This window comes from Salvelinus sp. IW2-2015, unplaced genomic scaffold (genome assembly GCF_002910315.2).
Source record: "Salvelinus sp. IW2-2015 unplaced genomic scaffold, ASM291031v2 Un_scaffold3613, whole genome shotgun sequence".
NCBI classification, from domain to species: Eukaryota; Metazoa; Chordata; class Actinopteri; order Salmoniformes; family Salmonidae; genus Salvelinus; species Salvelinus sp. IW2-2015.
In genome coordinates this window covers 20,269-28,075 of record NW_019944890.1, presented here as the reverse complement: position 1 = coordinate 28,075, position 7,807 = coordinate 20,269, and the positions used below count along the sequence as shown (strand labels likewise).

Sequence of the window (7,807 nt, the reverse complement as noted above, 5' to 3'; positions counted from 1 at the left end):
AAGAGATTGAGTCACAGGTAATGAGGAAGGAGAAGAGGGGATACGAGTAATGGACAATGTGAGGAGGGAGAGAAGACAGAGGGAGATAGAGATAGCAGTAATGAGAGAAGAGAGAGATCTGAAGTCAAATTTTATTGTTTGCTGATGATCTGGTGCTTCTGTCCCCAACCAAGGAGGCCTACAGCAGCACTAAAGTTTTGCACAGATCTGTCAGACCTGGGCCCGGACAGTAAATCTCAGTAAGACCAAAAATGGTGTCCAAAAAAGGTCAGTTGCCAGACCACAAAACAAATTCCATTAGACCCTGTTGCCCTGAGGCACACAAAAACTAATACTACTCGGCCTAAACATCAGCACCACAGGTAACTTCCACAAAGTCTGAACGATGTGAGAGACAAGGCAAGAACGCCTGCAAAAAGGAATATAAAATCGACATCCCAATTATGAATGGCTTTTAAAATACTTGAATCATTAAACATCCTTATGTTGTGAAGTCTGGGTCCGCTCACCAACTAAGAATTCACAAAATGGGACAAACACAAATTGAGACTCTGCATGCAGAATTCTGCAACCAAACTTTTCCTCTGTCTTCCATACCAACAGACATACATAACATACAAAACTAATGAACATGACAAGAATTATAGGCCAGATACTCGCCCTCAATGCATCTCAAATATCTCAGTCGGAATAAGAGATATAAATTCCACAAAAACCAATAAAAGAACCAATCGTTCCAACTATAGCCATAAGAGGACAGAAGTAAAAATAGTTTATGGGCCCGGATTTATACCCCGGCTCCAATCGACAATTCAATATTCCCAAGAAAAACCTAGGTAATTTATCTTACAATAAACATGATTAGCCCATTTCACCCGCCTAACAACAGCCAGAAAAAAATTACCCCTTACAAGAGAAGAAGAAACCTACTTAGAGAGGGAAGCATCAAAGGCTGGGTACTTCCTTGGGGTCCTCCCCTGATGTTACACACAATGGCAAATACTCACCAACACAAGAAGGCCAACCACAATGGGCCAAACAAGCGCACTTCAGGGTAAGAAGCGAGCACAAGAAAAATTCTCAAACAACATCTCACCGGGACACGAAAAAAAAGAACCAAGATGTTATTTATGGTCATTCACATGGGAAAGGAGGAACTATACTGGGAATAAAGATTCTTCCTATGACTTGGGACTTTGGATTCGACCACAAACTCTAGGAAAAGAAAAAACTAATGTTAGGTACCCACACCCCACAAAAACAACGGTAAGGACACACCACGTGCTAGATATTAACCGGCCCGTAAAAAAACAGACACATTCCCTAGAAGAGCTACACCAAAACCACCATAGTCGGCCAGAGTTCAATGATACGCTGGAACCTGAAACTGCTTAAGACCGACACTTTATTGATATCAGAATAAGCAGGACCCACAACGCGAAAAAATGATAGAACCAAATTAAAAACTGGAAAACTGGCATAGGCCAAGAACCAGCGGTCAGAGGGCTACTGACCTATTAGAACCACGGGGCGAGGAAGGAACTAACACTGACCACAGGACTTCTTTCCGAGTTGAGGAGGGTATGGAGGACCTTGTCTACTTTGGCAGAAAGTCGCACAATCCCTAGCGACAAGACACATGCAGTTTCTCAAAGAGTGAGGTACTGAACTGCGCCCCGTGTGCCATCACCGTGACTGGATGCAAAGCAAAGATTTGAAACGTTGTCAAACAATGAAAAGGGGTTGCTACCAACCCATTATTGTAATGTTATATTATTTTTGCTTCCCTTTGTGTTCACTTTCACTATTTGCACATCGTTTTATACACTTATATAGCCTTATGAACGTCTTTCTTGAAATTTGTGAGTGAATTTTAATCTTCATTCTGTATTATTGTTTATTATTCATTATCTATTCACTTGCTTTGGCAATGTTAAACATAGTTTCCATGCCAAAAACGCCCTTGAATTGAATGCTAATGATGAGAGCTACAGTAATGTGGAAGACAGCAATTGGCCAGTAACACGTGATGCCATCACTAGAAGGATCTAATCACTAGAAGGACTCTCAGTGTGAAGGTAGAGACCACAGGGTCAGTTATCAGTAGGCAGTGAAATCTAGAAAAGCGGTTGGAAAGACGGAATTCAATCAATGAGGATTCGACGTTGATGGACCAATAAGGGCTAGGGTTTGTCTGGCCAAAACCACTGGCGTTGGCGCCATGAGGACGTAGGTCGACCGCGTTGAGCCTATTTCAGCACTAGAGGTCTACCTTCTGGAACGCTCTCTAGTCAAGGGTTCTGAAGGTAGAACTGGCGCTGCTGGATTCGAGTTCTGGAGAAGTCGAGATGTTGGGTTCAAAGTTTTGCTTCTCTCAGCTGTCGTAGCTGGTTGATGTGGTCTGGAGAGGTGGCCCAAACATCTCTCAGGGTTGGGCCTTTGAGAAACGTCAAACGATCCAAGTTTGAGGTAAGTAGGGTGGCCAGGGAAAAGGTTCTCTGCAGACCTAAATGGTCTGTTCCCCTCGCCACTATTTCCAGAATATTTTTATTACAAGAATTATCTTACAGGAAAATTACTGGTAGCTAGCCAGGTCAGTGTCTGCTGCAGMCAAGTCCTTCAGCACAACGTTGTTGAGGCATGACAATAACATGAATTGGCAGTAGCAGAAACTTATCTGACTAGCTACCAGTATGATACATTTTCCTGTACAAGATCTGCTGCTTAGCTATAAAGCAGTGTTCTTCAATCCTGGTCCTGTGGAACCACAGCTTGATATAAGTTGATCAGGTGAACCAACCCACTGGGCACAGACATCATTTGGTTGACTTGTCAACTAATGTGAATTGAACATGAAATCAACAACAAATGTCACCATGTGATTAGATTTAAAGTTTGGTGAAGAAAATACTAAATGTTCTTAGGTTGATGACTTTTTGCAAATCCAATCAGTTTTCCACTTTGATTCATCRTCATTACAGATACATTGTTGTTGCKTGAAATGATGTGGAAAGAAYATTGATTCAATTAGTTTTTGCCCAGTGGGAAGTGTGTTAGTACTGGAGGATGGAGCAATAGCATGYACACCTTWMCTTCCGCCAGGACCATGGTTGAAGATTACTGCTAGACATCACATTGAGATACAACACAGAGTAACTCCTCATCCTGGCCCACCTTCAGCTCTCGGACCATGGGGAACATGTTGTTGTCACAGTCAGAGGACTGGATCATCTTCCCTCTGAGTTCCAGGACCATGGGGAACTCAGGAGCGGGAACATGGCCTACGGTGAGGTAGGTTCCTGGGCCTGTGTCGATGAGGAGGTGCTGGAGCTTGGTGGKGAAGCCCAGGAACAGCATGTTGAGGTAGAGCTGGTAGATAATGTCTATCTCTCCCAGGCTGAGGTCTTGGAGTCGATGCTGTCTACGGAACACCCCATGAGCGATGCCCCCCGAGATCTTGTTCCCTTCCAGGAGGAGAACCTACAGTCACATSATCAATAATTGATTACCAWAATCTGTTTCCCCTCCAAACATATAGCAGTTACCACATCAACACAAATATCCTGATCTGACCTCTAGAGCAGGCAGGCCCTSAAAGTCGTCTTCTCCCAGCAGGGAGATTTTGTTGTGGGTGAGGTCGAGGACGCGGAGGAGCGGCATCCCCTGGAGAGCCCGGTGGGCCAGGGAGGAGATATGGTTCCYACTCAGATCCAAACGCTCCAGCAGGGGCATACAGGAGAACTGAGAATGATCATGACAAACATCATACTCRTCGCCATACTGATTTTATATAGCATCATACAAATATCTCAAGTCAAATACATTTGTCAGCAAAGTTATTGTATCTCAGTTAGTTGAGGTATAGACATTAAACAGAAGTGACACAGACTGACCTGATCAGTGGTGATCTCAGTGAGGTGGTTGTCATGGAGAATGAGAGAGGTGAGGTTCCACACCCTCCCTCCCCCTGCAGAGCAGAACGAGGCATTGGTCAGCTTGGTCAGGACCATCATCAGACCCTGTAACTGACCAGTACCAGTCCAGAACCCCAGGTCCATACCAGACAGATCCTCAGAAGTCACAGACAGCTGCCTCAGACCAGGACCACACCTACAGAGTCAGGGTTAGCATATTACAACATTAGCCTGGTTGACAGATCTGTTCCTGTGATCATTTGTTGTTCATAGTCATGGCAATTCATTTTCACATTCAAAAGATCAATAGGAGTCCTGTAGCTCAGTAGGTAGAGCATGGCACTAGTAACGGCAGGATAGTGGATTCCATTCCTGGGAACACCCATACGTAAAATGTATGAATGCATGACTGTAAGTCGCTTTCAAATCAAACTGTTTAGTCACATGCTGCGATAATAACAGGTGTAGACCTTGCAGTGAAATGTTTACACACGAGCCCCTAACCAACAATACAGAAAAAAAAAAAAAAGAATAAGAAATTAAAGTAACAAGTAATTAAAGACAGCAGTAAAATAACAATAGCGAGACTATATACAGGGGGGTACCGGTACAGAGTCAATGTGCGGGGGCACCGGTTAGTCCAGGTAATTGAGGTAACATGTACATGTAGGTAGAGTTATTAAAGTGACTATGCATAGATTATAACAGAGGGGACCAGCGTTGTGAGAGAACAGTCTATGACTAGGGTGGATGGAGTCTTTGACAATGTTTAGGGCATTCCTCTAGTATAGAGGTCCTAGATGGCAGGCAGCTTGGCCTCAGTGAGGTACTGGGCCGTACGCACTACCCTCTATAATGCCTTGCGGTTGGAGGCCGAGCAGTTGCCATACCAGGCAGTGATGCAAAAACTCAGGATTTTCTCGCTGGTGCAGCTGTAGAACCTTTTGAGGATCTGAGGACCCATGCCAAATCTTTTCAGTCTCCTGAGGGGGAATAGGTTTTGTTGTGCCCTCTTCACAGCTGTCTTATTGTGCTTGGACCATGTTAGTTTGTTGGTGATGTGGACAAAAGTGTCTGCTAAATGGCATATATTATTATATATGACAACTGCTTGGTTACCAGTCTGTTTATGCTTTATCCAACTCCTTTGAGTCTGATGAGTCATATCAGAAACCAAGTGTACCTTTGCCAGGTGTGAGCCATCCAAATAGAGGTGCTCCAGCAGGGGAATGTGAGAGAAGGAGTCTGCAGGCAGGGAGGAGAACGCACATCAGGAAACACCTCCTCCAGCCCAGACCTGAGATAACGAAAGATAAGATTAGTGATTGATTCTTTATATTATATATACATACACACACAGTACCAGTCTAAAGTTTGAACACACCTACTCATTCAAGGGTTTTTCTATATTTTAACTATTTTCTTCATTGTTGTAATGAATACAATGGGAGACAGAGAGCTGGTTTCAAGCGCAGGGCGCAGCTGGTGTTAATTTGTAAAGGACCACAGGAGGAGGCAGGTAGCTGGGTCCAGGGGCAGGCAGAAGGTCATACACAGGGGGTCCAAAAAGGCAACAGTACAGGCATGGAGAAGGCTAATGACGTAGTGCAGGAGATCAGGCGTACAGTACAAGCAGGGAATAGGCTAAAAGGCGTCGTTAGTGAGGATGGCTAAAACTATGGTACACAGGAGGACTAATACGGAAAACACCAGAGCTCCGAATATAAATGTGTATCAAAACAAACAATACCTCACAATGATGGGGTGCAAAGAATTGAACTAAATAGTGTGTGTAAATGACATACAGGTGTGTGAACAGGTGATCAGAGTTCAGGTGATTGGGATCTGGAGAGTGAGCTGCGTTCAGGGGATCTACGTGTTTGAGAGTGCGAGTTGGAAACAGACGTTACAATTGTAGAATAATAGTGAAGACATCAAAACTATGAATAAACACATATGGAATCATGTCATAAACAAAAAAGTGTTAAACAAATCAAAATATATTTTATATTTTGAGATTCTTCAAAGTAGCCACCCTTTGCCTTGATGACAGATTTGCACACTCTATATACATACATACATACATACATACATTACATACATACATACATACATACATACACATACATACATACATACATACATACATACATACATACATACATATACATACATCATACATACACATTACATACATACATACATACATATACATACATACATACATACATACATTACATACATACATACATTACATACATTACATACATACATACATACATACATACATACATACAACATACATACATACATACATTACATACATACATACATTACATACATACATACATACATTACATACATACATACATACATACATACATACATACATACATACATACATACATACATACATACATACATACATACATACTACATACATACATACATACATACATACATAACATACATATACATTACATACATACATACATACATACATACATACATTACATAACATACTAAACATTACATACATACATACATACATACATTACATACATACTACATACATACATAACATTACATACATTACATACATACATACATACACAGGCTTTTTCAAGACTGGTCTCCCCCTGTGTTTGCCCACAGAGCATATCCGACTACAAACTATAGACTGTATGAGGATGTAATATGTATAGTTCTTATCTCTGTCTATTGTCTGTTGTATGTAACTACTGAGTCAGTGATCTTCTATTGTCCTGGTTGTATGTAACCTCTGAGGTCAGTGATTTGTTCTATTGTCCTGGTTGTATGTAACCACCTGAGGTCAGTGATCTCTGTTCTATTGTCCTGGTTGTATGTAACCTACCTGAGGTCAGTGATCTCTGTTCCTATTGTCCTGGTTGTATGTAACCTACCTGAGGTCAGTGATCTCTGTTCTATTGTCCTGGTTGTATGTAACCTACCTGAGGTCAGTGATCTCTGTTCTATTGTCCTGGTGTATGTAACCTACCTGAGGTCAGTGATCTCTGTTCTATTGTCCTGGTGTATGTAACCTACCTGAGGTCAGTGATCTCTGTTCTATTGTCCTGGTTGTATGTAACCTACCTGAGGTCAGTGATCTCTGTTCTATTGTCCTGGTTGTATGTAACCTACCTGAGGTCAGTGATCTCTGTTCTATTGTCCTGGTTGTATGTAACCTACCTGAGGTCAGTGATCTCTGTTCTATTGTCCTGGTGATGTAACCTACTGAGGTCAGTGATCTCTGTTCTATTGTCCTGGTTGTTGTATGTAACCTACCTGAGGTCATGATCTCTGTTCTATTGTCCTGGTTGTATGTAACCTACCTGAGGTCAGTGATCTCTGTGCACTCAGCATAGGTCCCAGGCCAGGCTTAAGGAAACACTGTATGAACCCTCCGATGTCTTTCTGTACATACATATCCTCCTCATAGCAGTCACAGTGACGCCTGATCACCCCTCTGCTCCGTCACACACACAAAAGAGCAGCAGCACACTCACACTGGGCCTCCACACCCAAAACACAAATGTCATTCTTGGTGTTAGACCTAAATGAAACACAGAACATTTATGTTACAGCACACTATTTATTAGAACTACATGGCATACAGTAATAACATGATCCTTATAACAAACACCTAATTAACAGCTGTTAATATTAGATCAAACAATAATATTAAGGATTAGATATCCGTGGCTTAAAAACTAATTGTACGCTGATGATTCATGTTTTCTTTTAAAACCACATTAGAGTCTCTCCACGGGCCTCTTAGAGATCTAGATACTTTTGCTATCCTCTCTGGATTAAAACCAAGTTATGATAAATGTACCATATTACGTATTGGATTTCACTTAAATTCTCTCTCT

At 42.0% G+C, this 7,807-nt stretch overlaps 1 pseudogene; it reads right to left on the bottom strand.

Annotated features, from left to right (window-relative positions):
- Window positions 1–7,807, bottom strand: part of LOC112067830 (toll-like receptor 13) — a 26,566-nt pseudogene that overhangs the window by 10,325 nt on the left and 8,434 nt on the right.